Source organism: Lithobates pipiens, unplaced genomic scaffold (genome assembly GCF_037356315.1).
Source record: "Lithobates pipiens isolate NorthernLeopardFrog02 unplaced genomic scaffold, aLitPip1_a1.2 Scaffold_13, whole genome shotgun sequence".
NCBI classification, from domain to species: Eukaryota; Metazoa; Chordata; class Amphibia; order Anura; family Ranidae; genus Lithobates; species Lithobates pipiens.
Genome location: NW_027507718.1, coordinates 30,116,700 through 30,129,715, shown reverse-complemented (window position 1 = coordinate 30,129,715; position 13,016 = coordinate 30,116,700).

The following is a 13,016-nucleotide window of genomic DNA, read 5'->3' as shown; positions in this document are numbered from 1 at the left end:
CAATGTCATACGTTGAGCACTGTGGGCTTGAAGGAGTTCTCATCTCTACCTTTAGATACACTTGTGCATGTCATGCATTTGTGAATACATTATTTTTTATATACTTTTTAATACTATTTATTATAGTAATGTACTAGATCGATAAGCCCTCTCTTTGTTGTTGTGTTCTCACCTATCTATCAGTATCTGCCTTTGTTTTATAGGCAGAAATAAATAGGACATTAGACAAGGTTTGGGGACCCACTGGAATTTATTTTTATTTTTATAATGTATAAAGGGAAGCAATACATTTCTTGCAAGATTTGACCCTTGCATTCCGATTTTCCTGATGCATGTTAGCAAAGCTATGGTGATGTTTAATATACAGTTTGCTCCATAGTTAATAACTGTTATCCTTTATCCAGTTCCACTCGTGCTGTTTTGAATGCCATCCTAGCCTCTCCTATTCCTGCCTGCAGTTCTTGAACAGTGAAGGATGGGGTGCTTAGTGAATGTGGTAAAAATGTACCATGGCAAGAATAACCAATCATGTACAAAGAATGAAAAAAAAAAGTATTTTTGCTTGCACATGATTAGATGATGGAAGCTAGCGGAACTTCACCTCATTCACTAAGCAAAGGGTAATCCTCTTGTAAAGTGAACAGCATATTTACCTTTAGTAAATTAACACCCTAATTTTAAGATTAGTGCCATCACATTTCAAAATGAATGTCACAGTGCATTTGAGTTGCCAACACAATATAGTTACATTTACTAAATGTTACATAGTTAAATTAGCTGATAAGATATTCATCATAAGATATTCATCATGCTCAACTATTCAAAAACTCCAGTAGTTTGGATACAGAGGACCATTAAGAAAAAATGTCTTACACCACAAGGGTGGTTGAACAAATTGTTCACTTAAACCGCACAGAGAAAAGATACTGTTATGGTCTTTGACTTCAATAAAATTTATTTTGGAGCTATATCAGCTTTCCATTTGTGATGCTAAATTTAATTCCATAAATTTTGCAATACTTTATGAATGTAGTTATTTTGAATTTCATTTATACCCTGATAAAAAGATCAAAATTATTCCAACACTATAATTAAACAAATATTTCTCTAAATGCTATCCTTTCCAACAATGCTTATCATTATGCCCCATGCATTAGAGCATTCAAATATGTTGTATATTAAATATGTAAAACTGATATCTTAATGCATTTTAAAAATGTTTTTAAACTGAATTTTTGTCTATTTCTATTCTGATGGTTGTTTACCCTTAATGGATCTGAACAATTTCATATATGCGTCTACTGAGTTATCAGTAACTGTATTTGCATATAAAATTTGCAAGTGGTAACTAAAATATTCATATGACATATTTAATTTTTATGTAAGAAAAACAAACACCTTTTTTATTGTAGTACATGGATACAACAGCATTATAAATTGACAGCAGGTGTGGAATATAAACAAATTTCGATTAGCCACCTCAAAGAGCCAGTTACACAGACAATAATCTTCTCACCAGTATGAAGTAAACCACCTGTAACGACCTGTCATAGGCCAAACTATACCATCGATAGGAGTAGAACAAACACAAGGACCTAAAAAAAGGGATGAAATAACAAGAAAGATGGGAAAAGGGAAAAATATAAAAAAAAATGTCAACAGTGTCACTATGTCTGATACACAAGTACGACAGAATGAGATGTCAAGAGAGGTTTTTGCACGTCATCCACCAGTAGGGATGTGCCCGATGTTCGAGTCAAACGTAAGTTTGACTCCAACATCGGGTGTTCTCCTGTTCACCGAACAGCAAACAATATGCAGTGTTTGCAGCAAATTCGAAAGCCACCGGAACACCGCTAAAGTCTATGGGACACTAACATGAAAAATCAAAAGTGCTCATTTTAAAGGCTCATATGCAAGATATTGTCATAAAAAGTGTATCAATGCAAATTTATTTTTAAAACTGAAGTTTTTTCGAGAGCAGTGATTTTTTTAATACTTAAAGTGAAACAATAAAAATGAAATATTCCTTTAAATATCGTGCCTAGTATGCCTGCAAAGTGGCACATTTTCCCGTGTTTAGAACAGTACCACATCACAATGACATTTCTAAAGGAAAAATTGTCATGTAAAACTGATTGCGGCTGTAATGAATTGTCGAGCAATATAGATAAAACTCATTGAAAAAAAGAGCATGGGTTCCCCCCAGTCCATTAACAGGCCCTTCAGGTCTGATATGGATTTTAAGGGGACCCCTGAGCCAAAATTGAAAAAAAATTGCATGGGGTCCCTCCAGAATCCATACCAGACCCTTATCTGAGCAAGCAACCTGTCAGGCCACAGGAAAAGAGGGGGGACGAGAGAGCGCCCCCCTCCTGATTCGTACCAGACCACATGCTCGAGCCAAAGAGCAGGAGAAGAGGAGTCTCCTGCTTCCAGATGGCTAGAATGCAGGCCCTAGCTGCACTTACTAAGTGAATCAGCATACTCTTCTTGTAGGAAGTACTGGCAAGTGAGACATGCGTATCAGGTATTTTGCCTGGTCTGTGCCCAGATCAAAATCTGTCAGCTGCTTAATAACCGATCTGAAATGTTGACATTTATCACATGTCCAGAAGACATGAAGAAGCGTGTCCTCCACCTTCTGGCCCCACCAGTAACTGCCAGTTGTTCAGGGAAACTATTTACGTAAAACTGACAGAGCTCTGTACACACCCCACCAGAATCTTATACCCCAATTCCTGATTATTGATGGCCGAACGGTTCGCCCAGCGGTCGTTTCGCGGCGAATTTCGGCTGGTCGCGGTCCGCCCGTTCGGCAGACTATTGGCGCCGTTCGCCTGGTGGACTTCCGTGTTTACTGTGTAAAAGAACTTTGACCTATGATGACACATCCATCATGGGGTACAGGACAGCCAATTGAGACATTACAGCAGATGGACACTTGGACATTCCCCCTAACTTATAAATAGACCCGATCCGGCGGCCATTTTACATTCTTTCTTCTGTCACTATAGGGAGAGGTTGCTGTGTGGAGCAGGGAGAGATTGCAGTGACCCAAATCGCTAGCTATTTGGTACACAAAAGTTCTTTTCAGGACTGGTATAGGTGTTAGGTGTAGTTCAGGATATAGGTTTGCTGTGCTACTGATTGTAGCAGCAGCCTGAGTGTCTTTTGTCAGTTTAGAGAAAGGGACAGGACGGTGTGTCTGCTGTAGGGACAGTCAGTTTAGTCATTAGCTGCTACTATCAAGTCCACAAAAGTGCTATTCCACTTATTGTTCCAGTAGCCTCTGTTTTGTCAGTTTATATAGGGACAGGCAGGAAGCAATGTGTGAGGCAGTCAGGGGTCAGTTTAATCAGTAGCTGTTACTATATTAGGTCCACAAAGGTTCTTTTCAGGACTGGTATCAGTGGTATGGTAATAGGCTTGTACACGCATAATATTCTTTCTTCCAAATATAGAAAGAATATTATACTTGACTGCTGCCCTTCTGCTGCAGTCTGCTAATCATTCACAACCTACTTGTTCCACAAAGGTCCTTATAAGGACTGGTAATAACCTGGTGTAGGGTGCTATAGTACATTGGGTTGAGTGAGGTACAGTCTGCTATTCTATAAGGACTAGTATAGGTCCACAATACATAGGGTTGAGGTGCACTACTGCTGACCGCTGACCTATACTGCAGCAGTCCTTCATCGGTATAGGGACTGACGTACAGTCTGCTAATCAGTCACACACAACCTACTTGTTCCACAAAGGTCCTTATAAGGACTGGTAACTTGGTCTGTCTAGGGTGCTACAGTACATAGGGTTGAGTGAGGTACAGTCTGCCATTCTATAAGGACTGGTATAGGTCCACAATACATAGGGTTGAGGTGCACTACTGCTGACCGCTGCCCTATACTGCAGCAGTCCTTCATCGGTATAGGGACTGAGAGTTTTGTCACAGGGTCATTTAAAAAATGACAGGCAGAGGAAGAGGCAGGCCCTTCCGCAGGGGTGGTAGGGGTAGGGCAGGAGCAACAGGCTTGAGCCAAAGTGGGAAGTTGCAGAAGGTGCGTTCAATTACTTTAAAGGACGCACCAGACTTGGTTGAGTGGCTCACTCAGCCTTACTCTTTTGCACCCTCCTCATCCTCTCAATCTGCACCCTCTTCTTCCCTCTCTGCTATGTGCACCCCCAAAGACACTACCACCAACAACACCAACACATACCTTCCGCTTGAGTCACAGGAATTATTTTCCGATCCATATCAAGGCATTTCTGATGCGCAGCCACTCTTGGTATTGGATCAGGAAGAGGAGGTAGCAACAACCGCTACTCAGCAGTCTGACGACAGTACCCAGATCAGCCCAAGGAGGAGGTTGGTCCCCGGTGTTACTGCCTACTCCGAGATCTCTACTTATAGTGGTGGGGAAGGTGACGTCGATGATGACGTGTCTAGTGATGTCACGTGGGTGCCCACAAGAGAGGAAGAGGAGGGGAGTTCAGAGGGAGATATGGACCAGCAGATAGGGAGGAGAAGCAGGAATAACTTACATTGCACAGGAGGGACAAAGCAGACTGCAAATGTATCAGGAGCGAGTCATCGACCATGTACAGTCACATCTGGCGCTCCCAGGACACCGGCACATGGCTCCGCAGGGTGGGCTTTTTTTAACGTGTCCGCTGCTGACAATAGCGTTGCCATCTGCAATCTTTGCAGTCAACGCATTAGTCGCGGTAAGCCCAACACTCACCTAGGGATGACCGCCTTAAGAAGGCACATGAGCAGCCATCACCGAGCCCAGTGGGAGCAACAGAACACACAAAGCCACACTCCAGGCTCTCACCGTCCAGCCTCGTCTTCTACTTCTCCTCTCTCCTCACAATTGTCCTCCACTCCACCTTCCATCACGCCAAGCTCACGTTTTTCCGCAAAAAGGCAGGCTTCCGTGGGCCTAATGTTCGAGCGTAAAAAATTGATGACGCCGGATAACCCTCTTGCCCAACGGTTGACGGCTGGCTTGTCAGAACTCATAGCCCGCCAACTACTGCCATATAAACTGGTGGACTCGGAGGCCTTTCGCAAATTTGTGGCCATTGGAACACCACAATGGAAGGTCCCAAGAAGGAAGTATTTCTCAGAGAAGGGCATCCCAGAGCTATATGGCCATGTTCAGTGGCAAGTGAATGTATCTCTGGCACACAGTGTCGGTGCCAAGATACATCTGACCACAGACACGTGGTCTAGCAAACACGGGCAGGGAAGGTATATCACTTTTACTGCCCACCGGGTGAACCTTCTGACAGCCGTCAAGCATGTAACCAGTGGCACCCGTGTAGATTTGGTTTTACCGCCACGGATTGCATGCAGACCTGACTCTTCTTCTCCTCCTCCTCCTACTCCATCCTCCTCCCTCTCCTCCTCGGCTGACTCCTCCTTTTCCGCTGCTAGCGTATCTTCCGTTGCGCCGCCCAAGCTCCCCAGAACCTATTCGACATGCCAGGTGAGATGTTGCCATGCCGTGCTGCGTCTGTTGTGCCTGGAAGCCAAGAGCCACACTGGCCCGGCACTCCTTTCAGCTTTGCGTTCACAGGCAGATCAGTGTCTAACACCGCTCAATTTGACAGTTGGTAAAGTGGTGTGTGACAACGGTGCCAATCTGCTTAGCGCATTGAAACAGGGCAAAATCAGGCACGTGCCATGCATGGCACACGTCTTAAACTTGGTCGTGCAGCGATTCGTTGTCAAATACCCTGGGGTCCAGGACATCTTGCGGCAGGCAAGGAAAATCTCGCCCCATTTCAGAAGATCTTACACGGCCATGGCTCACCTTGCTGACATTCAGCGGTGACACAATCTGCCGGTCAGACGTCTTATTTGCGATTGCCCGACGCGATGGAACTCAACCTTCTATATGCTTGATAGGCTGCTCCAGCAGAAACGTGCAGTTAACGTCTACCTGTATGAACTCTGCGGCAGAACAGGTTCTGGGGAGCTGGGGTTTTTTTCACCGCGCCAGTGGCTGCTCATGCGCGACACATGCAGACTTCTGCGCCCATTTGAGGAGATCACCAAACTGGTCAGTCGCAGCCATGGCGCCATCAGTGACATGGTTCCTTATGCCTTCTTTATGGAGCGTGCATTGCGTCGTGTCATTGATCAAGCTGTGGAGGAGCAGGAGCGGGAAGATGAGGTAGTTGCAATGCTGGATGAATTCCCAGGGGGGGCTACTCTATCTGAGACAAGTCAACAACAGGAGTCTGAAGAGCAGTCAGAGGAGGATGGTGCCGGGGCGGATGAGGAGGAGCAAGAAGAGCATGCTTTAAACCTTTCTGGGATCCCTGTTGTGCGTGGATGGGGAGAGGAGAATGAAGAGGACGACATTATCCTGGATGATGAGCAGGAGCCAGGCCACCACACCGCTTCCACTTTAGTGCAAATGGGGGCCTTCATGCTCCAGTGTTTTAATAGGGACCCCCGTATAAAAAGCATAAGGGTCAAGGACCAGTACTGGGTGACAATGTACTTAGACCCCCGGTACAAACACAAAATGGCGGAAATGTTACCGCCGTCACAGAGGGCTGGCAGAATGGAGCACTTCCAGGCCTTGCTTCGAGAAATGCTGCATTCTGCCTTTGCGTGCGCTGGCAGAGGAGCAATTCCCACTCCCAGAGAAGGAGTTGCGGGTACCAATCCAACAGCGCCTGCAAGAAGAGGCTGGTTTGAAGATGTGTTGGTGACTTCGGATATGAGGTCATTCTTTAAGCCGACCCATCGACAGGTGTCATCCGGATCCAGCATCAGGGAACGCCTAGACCGCCAGGGTTAACGGCCGATGTGGATGATCTGAGGAGTGATGAACCCCTGGACTACTGGGTGGGCAGGCTTGACCTCTGGCCAGAGCTTGCCCAATTTGCAATCAAACTGTTGGCTTGCCCCTCATCCAGTGTCCTGTCCGAAAGGACATTCAGCGCAGCAGGGGGGATCGTGACCGATAAGCGTACTCGCCTAGCTCACGACAGTGTTAACTACCTCACATTTCTAAAAATGAATGAGGCATGGATCTCGGAGGAATTCAACACATGTGACCAGTAGACCATGTATATGTCTATAAACAATTTTTTAATCAAGCACAGAGACCTTCTTTCTTCATTTGGCTCACTTCCTTGTCCAAAAAAAGCACACCGTACTATATGCCCGTACCCTCCTCTTTGAAGAGGTTGAGCGGTGTCATATTTCTACTGGGGCTGCTTATTATGAAGGGCTCCCACCATCCCTGTGCTGTGCTGACATCCTCCTGGGGCTGTACCTCTGCTGTGCATATTATGAGGGGCTCCCACCATCCCTGTGCTGTGCTGACTTCCTCCTGGGGCTGTACCTCTGCTGTGCATATTTTGAGGTGCTCCCACCATCCCTGTGCTATGCTCATTATGAGGGGCTCCCACCATCCTTGTGCTGTGCTGACTTCCTCCTGGGGCTGCTTATTATGAGGGTCTCCCACCATCCCTGTGCTGTGCTGACTTCCTCCTGGGGCTGCTTATTATGAGGGGCTCCCACCATCCCTGTGCTATGCTGACATCCTCCTGGGGCTGCGTATTATGAGGGGCTCCCACCATCCCTGTGCTATGCTCATTATGAGGGGCTCCCACCATCCCTGTGCTATGCTCATTATGAGGGGCTCCCACCATCCCTGTGCTATGCTGACTTCCTCCTGGGGCTGCTTACAGTGCAGGTGTCAGTGCTGTATATCACGGTGCTGATGTCAGTACTCTCTATCACGGTGCTGCTGTCAGTGATGTATATCATGGTGCTGGTGTTAGTGGTTTATGTCACGCTGCTGATGTCAGTGCTCTCTATCACGGTGCTGTTGTCAGATGACTCTATCACGGTGCAGGTGCCATTGCTGTATGTCACGCTACTGATGTCAGTGCTCTCTATCACGGTGCTGCTGTCAGTGCTGCATTTCACGGTGCTGGTGTTAGTGCTTTATGTCACGCTGCTGATGTCAGTGCTCTCTATCACGGTGCTGTTGTCAGATGACTCTATCACGGTGCAGGTATCATTGCTGTATGTCACGCTGCTGATGTCAGTGCTCTCTATCACGGTGCTGCTGTCAGTGCTGTATATCACGGTGCTGGTGTTAGTGCTTTATGTCACGCTGCTGATGTCAGTGCTCTCTATCACGGTGCTGCTGTGAGTGCTGTATATCACGGTGCTGGTGTTAGTGCTTTATGTCACGCTGCTGATGTCAGTGCTCTCTATCATGGTGCTGTTGTCAGATGACTCTATCACGGTGCAGGTGTCATTGCTGTATGTCACGCTGCTGATGTCTGTGCTCTCTATCACGGTGCTGGTGTCAGATGACTCTATCACGGAGCAGGTGTGATTGCTGTATGTCACGCTGCTGGTGATCATCTCCTGCACCCTCTTCTTTGCCTACCCTGGTCCCTGACCTTCCCTCTCCTCCATTGCCTTCATGCGCTCCACAGTCCTGAATTGTCACAACAATTTCCCATATAAAAAAAGAATGCTTGTAGTTGTCGATCCCAGATTCACCTCATACATGTGTTATGTCATTGGCCATGTGGTGGGACTATGTTTGCACAGCTATTAATTATTTTGTGGCTGCAAATTTGACCTGTAGGTTTGCGAAGTTCGCCTCCCATTGAAGTCAATGGGGCCCGCCACGAACGTTCCGGTTCGCGAACTATCGGCCGCGTTCGCGGTCCACGTTCACGAAACGTCCCGTTGGAAGATCGTCCATTACTATTCCTGATATCTATTGGCTATGGACGAGTATTGCGCAAATATGAAATATCATCCCTCTGAGTGGGTGAAATCATTGTTTTTGTAAGTACTCAGCATAATAAATATATGATAAATAAAAAAACACTATACCGTCCTCTGAACCTATGCACAAACACATCTCTCTCTCTCTCTCTCGATATATATATACATACACGCACAGTATCTCACAAAAGTGAGAACACCCCTCACATTTATTAAATATTTTATTATATCTTTTCATGTGACAACACTGAAGAAATGACACTTTGCTACAATGTAAAGTAGTGAGTGTACAGCTTGTATAACAGTGTAATTTGCTGTCCCTTCAAAATAACGCAACGCACATACATTAATGTCTAAACCACTGGCAACAAAAAAACATCCCTAAGTAAAAATGTCCAAAATGGGCCCAAAGTGTTAATATTTTGTGTGACCACCATTATTTTTCATCACTGCCTTGACCCTTTTGGGCATGGAGTTCACCAGAGCTTCACAGGTTGCCACTGAAGTCCTGTTCTACACCTCCATGATGATATCATGGTGCTGGTGGATGTTAGAGACCTTGCGCTCCTCCACCTTCCATTTGAGGATGCCTCACAGATGCTCAATAGGGTTTAGGTCTGGAGACATGCTTGGCCAGTCCATCACCTTTACCCTCAGCTTTAGCAAGGCAGTGGTCGTCTTGGAGGTGTTTGGGGTCATTATGTTGGAATACTTCCCTGCGGCTCTGTCTCCAAAGGGAGGGGATCATGCTCTGCTTCAGTATGTCACAGTACAAGTTGACATTTATGGTTCCCTCAATTAACTTTAGTTCCCCAGTGTTGTCAGCACTCATGCAGCCCCAGACCATGACATTCCCACGAACGTGCTTGACTGTAGGCAAGACACACTTGTCTTTGTACTCCTCACCTGGTTGCCGCCACACACACTTGACACCATCTGAATCAAATACATTTATCTTGATCTCATCAGACCACAGGACATGGTTCCAGTAATCTATGGCCTTAGTCTGCTTGTCTTCAGCAAACTGTTTGTGGGCTTTCTTGTGCATAATCTTAAGATGAGGCTTCCTTCTGGGACTATAGCCATGCAGACCAATTTGATACAGTGTATGGCGTATGGTCTGAGCACTGACAGGCTGACACCCCATCCGTTCAACCCCTGCAGCAATGCTGGCAGTCCTCATATGTCTATTTCCCAAAGACAACCTCTGGATATGACGCGGAGAATGTGCACTCAACTTCTTTGGTCAACCATGGCGAGGCCTGTTCTGAGTGGAACCTGTCCTGTTAAACTGCTGTATGGTCTTGGCTACTGTGCTGCAGCTCAGTTTTAGGGTCTTGGCAATGTTCTTATAGCCTAGGCCATCTTGATGTAGAGCAACAATTCTTTTTTTCAGATCCTCAGAGAGGTCCTTGCCATGAGGTGCCATGTTAAACCTCCAGTGACCAGTATGAGAGAGTGAGAGTGATAACACCAAATTTAACACACCTGCTCCCCATTCACACCTGAGACCTTGTAACACTAATGAGTCACATGACACCAGGGGGAGGAAAAATGGCTTATAGTCCCAATTTGGACATTTTCACTTAGGGGTGTACTCACTTTTGTTGCCTGCAGTTTAGACATTAATTGCTCTGTGTTCTTTTTGAGGGGACAGTAAATTTACACTGTTATACAAGCTGTACACTCGCTACTTTACATTGTAACAAAGTGTCATTTCTTCAGCGTTGTCACATGAAAAGATATAATAAAATATTTACAAAAATGTGAGAGGTGTACTCACTTTTGTGAGATACCGTGTATATATATATATATATATATATATATATATATATATATATATATATATATATTGAGAGAGGGAGCATATACAGTATTGTGCATAAATATATGTAGCAGTCATTTAAATTCTACAGTCAGAATATATGCTATATTTTTGTAGACTTCTGGGAAATCGGTGAGCCAATCACACAAGCACAATCACACAAGCAGGAAAGGAAATGTCTAGGGTTGTTTAAAAATTAAAAAAAAAAAAAGAAAAAAAAAGCAAAGTTATTTTAGAAGACTTTCTTGTTGTCATATTTCGTTGAATTTTACAGAAAATGACAGTGTAATTTTTAATTACTTTAAATGACAATATGCATTTTGTAGCAATTGTATATGCTATATTATTATTTTTTTTTGTTAATTTGTTTTTTTTTTTTTGTTAGTCAAGAAGTCTGCTCATCGTTATTAATAAATTGTACAAAAATACCTTTTTTTTTTTAACAAAGAAACTTATTTGTTAAGCTTCAGTATTTTAGCCTAATTACATTATTGTGCAAGAGAAGATAAAATGTAAAGCCTACTGCTATCCAATATATTGAACCTAATTATTTCAACAAATTAAACTATTTTTCGGTCATTTCCAGAACAACTGACATATTATGAAATGATAATGAATGTGTATCTATAAGTATTCACTCATTTAGATATAATTAACATTCTCTTAACTTCAGAAATGTAAAAAATGTATCTATTTATACAATATTCATGTCCAGTGAGTGACTGGTTCAGACAAGTTTGTGGGGTTTTTTGTTTGGCGGTTCTGCGGGTACCATTGCTCTTGATTAATGAGGATCTGCAGCACTGGACAATGTGATTAACAATGGATTTACATTTATAAAATTTTTTAATGATAAATGACTGTCAAAAAGTGTGTCTGCCTGTTTATGTACTGTCTACTTTGTACAACTATGTACCCCTTACTCCATGACATGGGGTAGCAGCATGTGGGGCCCTCTTATTTTATAAGGGTCTTAAAAATTCCAAGAAGGCCCCTACCGGCAGACTCATGTAATCTTTAGGTCAGGGTTTTGGGGACAAGACTCTTGTTCTCATCAACATGGTATGAATGGTCTGGTATGAACTTTTAAGGGAATCCGCATTGGTTTTTTTCCAATATAGGTATAACTTGTAATATCATTGCTTAATGGATCACTTCTCGCTGCAGCTGAAGATTGAGCTTGGCAGAACACCCATTTAGTTCTGCAGTTCTCAGAGCCTCTGAACAGGCATTTGGTGTAAACATTGGTTCAGACTAAACCAGGACCTCATCCCTAATCCTGGATAGAGATTTGATATGGTTTTCTAAAGGGGTCCTCAGGCAAAACAAGGAAGAAAGAAGAAGATCCCGGGCTGGTGTAGTTAAAGTAGTTTTAATTGGCACATTAGAATACAATCACTTACAGTAAAATTAATAACGATGCACTGATACCAAGTCAATAGGGATAGAGGCCAGTGGTATAAAGATCAGCAGCAGTGGTGAACAGAAGCAAAACCAAGAATTAGCTGGGGCTGTATGTTCCAAGCAGGACATGCTTTAAAAGGTAAACAGTCATCACAGGAAGTCCAATCACCTGGTTAGCAATGGTATGGGAATGTTAACCAAGCAAGAGCTTTACCCTTTCCCAAGTCTCCAAAATATGTTTCCTCACGTGGCCAACACTCCTATAGCCATACACAAAAGCTGGAGCACAACTTTAGGTTAATTGTTTTATCGATGGTAGAGCTGTTTGACAATGTGGCTGCTGTGTTTGTGCTTACTGAAAAGGTGGAGTAGCTGTCAGATGCAGGCTTTCAGCATTTTGATAGGCTGGGGCTGTCAGCAAGCAAGTAAAAATGGGGGCAAGATATATTCTGCTATTTCTTCATGGTAGCTACTACTGACTGTACCACTCATATCTTCTTTTCCCATGCTACTGCCAGGCCCTATCAGAATGATAAGAGTGGATCTAACCATGCACTGTCACTAATGCCCTAGAAGGGAGTGAAACCAGCACCATTGGACCTTCTAGGATCATTATGCTCCCAATTACCTACAAGCTGCCAGCCTGGTAATTTTTATCATGTGCATTTTTACTTGCACATGATTGGACTTTTTATCTATGAATCTGAGCAGAATATTCAGTCTGAGTTTATAAGTTTGCCATGGGTTTAAAATGTATGTGTTAATGTTGGACTATACAAAATATATTTCTTTGAGTTGAATGTCATAAATGTTTTTAAATAAAACTAATTTGTAATTTTAAAGTAAAGTCCTTCACAAGATAATCAAATGGTTATTAAATATAAATTTACAGAAATGTACATCATAGACAAGAATATTATTAATGACAGTCAAAATAGACTTATGATTGGCAGGTCATGTCAAATGAATGTTCATGCTCTCAATGAAATGCAGAAGTATGGAGCTTCT